The sequence below is a fragment of the Piliocolobus tephrosceles genome, chromosome 9 (assembly GCF_002776525.5).
Source record: "Piliocolobus tephrosceles isolate RC106 chromosome 9, ASM277652v3, whole genome shotgun sequence".
NCBI lineage: Eukaryota > Metazoa > Chordata > Mammalia > Primates > Cercopithecidae > Piliocolobus > Piliocolobus tephrosceles.
Genome location: NC_045442.1, coordinates 70,011,686 through 70,014,403, shown reverse-complemented (window position 1 = coordinate 70,014,403; position 2,718 = coordinate 70,011,686).

Genomic DNA, 2,718 nt, shown 5'->3' with positions numbered 1-2,718 from the left:
CTTAGAAACAATGCTACTCAAAATGTGGTCTAGGGTGGGCATGGTGGCTCATGCCTGTAATCCCAGCATTTTGGTAGGCTGAGGCGGGCAGATCACCTGAGGTCAGCAGTGGAGACCAGCCTGACCAGCATGGTGAAACCCCGTCTCTACTAAAAATACAAAATTAGCTGGGTGTGGTGGCACATGCCTGTAATCCCAGCTACTTGGGAGGTTGAGGCAGGAGAACCACTTGAACCCAGGAGGCGGAGGTTGCAGTGAGCTGAGATCACGCGGGCCATTGCACTCCAGCTTGGGCAACAAGAGTGAAACTCCATCTCAAAAAACAAACAAACAAACAAAAAACCCAAATATGTGATCCATGGATTAGTAGCAGCATCAGTATTCCTAGGAGCTTGGTTAGAATGCAAACTCTTGGGCCCAGGAATCTCTATCTTTTTCCTTTCATTTTTTCTGGAGACAGATTTTCCCCCTCTGTCACTCAGGCTGATGCGCAGTGATGCAGTCTTGGCTAACTGCAGCCTCAACCTCTCAGGCTCAAGTGATCCTCCCACCTCAGCCTCTGAGGTAGCTGGGACCACAGATGTGTGCTACTATGTTCACAAAGTCTCATCATATTGCCCAGGCTGGTCTCCTGGGCTCAAGTGATCCTTTTGCCTCAACCTCCAAAAGTGCTGTGATTACAAGTGTAAGCCACTGAGCCTGGCTGGAATCTGTGTCATATTAATCTCTCTAGGTGATTATCATATGCTAGAAAATTTTGAGAAACATTACAGTAGAATATGCCTCAGAATGACTCCACTAAGGGGATGAGGAACTGGAATATTTAGCTACCAAATCCCATCTCTCATTGATTGCAGATTGTCTCTTGTAATGTTAACGCCAGTAGCACTTCCACACAGAGGTACTCAGGTGTTTGAGGTAAGAAGTTCTGGGCCTTTACAAGATCTGTCTACCAAAGTTGAGTTGAACTCTGGGGTAGTTTGAGGGAATATGGATAGGGCACAATTAAGAACTGTATAAGCCTTAGCCTTCATCAGATTCTCAGGTTTTAAGTCTGTGAGCCCCTCAAAAGTTTAAGGACTATATTCCTTTAACAAATATTTATTATGTGCCTTCTGTATACCAGGTACTATATCAGGCAAAAGTAGTACAAAGACAAATAATTTTCCTGTGACAAAGAGCTTTCAGTCAACCATAAAATAACTAAAAGCCTTCTCGTAGGTCAGGTGTGGTGGCTCACACCTGTAATCCCAGCACTTTGGGAGGCCCAGGTGGGCGGGTCACCTGAAGCCAGAAATTCGAGACCAGCCTGGCCAACATGGCGAAACCCTGTCTCTACTAAAAATGCAAAAAAATTAGTTGGGCACAGTGGCACGCAACTGTAATCCCAGCTACTTTGGAGGCTGAGGCAAAAGAATTGCTTGAAACCGGGAGGTGGAGGTTGTATTGAGCCGAGATCATGCCACTGAACTCCAGCCTGGGTGAAAGAGTGAGACCTTGTCTCAAAACAAACAAACAAACAAAATCTCTCTCTCTATATATATATATATGCCTTCTTTTAAAGTTGGAGAAAAAAATGTCTGGAGTCTGCTGGTCAACAACTTTGAAAACCTGGAAATAATTTTTTTAAGCTCGGAATGTCTAAAATTTGAACTATAATAAAAAATCATGGTATCAGCTTATTAATTTACAGGGAGCCCAGGATGGCTGTAAAATTATCTCCTCAGTAGGAAACTCTACTTAGAAGTTAAATTATAATCCTAAATTGCAATGGTGGCTTAAAGTGCACACACTTGTACAGGACCCAGCAAGGAAACTGGTCAGATTTTCAAGGTTTGCCATCCCTTTGCCTAGTTACTACTCTTCTGTTAAAATACCCTTTCTACAAGAATTAGCCAGGTGTAGTGGTAGGTGTCTGTAGTCCCAGTTACTTGGGAGGTGAGGTGGGAGGATCGCTTGAGTGGGAAAGGTGGAAGTTGTAGTGAGCTGAGATCATGAATGGCAGAGAGACCCTGTCTCAAAAAAATGAAAAACAAAACAAAATCCTTGCGTTTCAGACATTTGAACACCATGGTTCACTGAGGCAGTACATTGGCCGCAGAGTTAGCTGTGTGTCCTGCTCACAGACATCTTGTTTGGTATCACTGTGTTTTAAAATTCAGGAAAAGTGGCTCTTTTAGATAGGCGTTTGTAGTCTCCAGTGGGTCCTAGTCCCTATGTCAGGTCATCTTTGTTACTTGCCTAGCCTCTGCAGCCATCTGAGTTAGCGATTTCAAGAGTTTCTTTTACATACACCACACACCCATGATACCACCCCCCAGTCATCTAGAGTGCTTATTCATTACTCTAGAGTCTAGGTCTGCGCTGTCCGATACTGTCATCACTAGTTGCATGTGGCTTTTGAGTTCTTAAAATGCTCCCAGTCCTTAATGAGATGTGCTCCAAGTATAAACACCAAATTTTGAAAACTTAGTACGAAAAAAATAATGTAAGCTATCTTGTTAATAACATAGGTTATATGATGAAATGATATTTTGATCTCTCTCACACTCTCTTTCTTGAGGCAGAGTCTTGCTATGTTTGTTGGAGTGCAAGTGATCATAGCTCACTGCAACCCCCACCTCCCAGCTCAAGGGATTCTTCCACCTTATCCTCCCGAGTTGCTAGGACTACAGGCACGCCACTACGCCCGGCTCATTTTTTTTTTTTTTTTTTTTT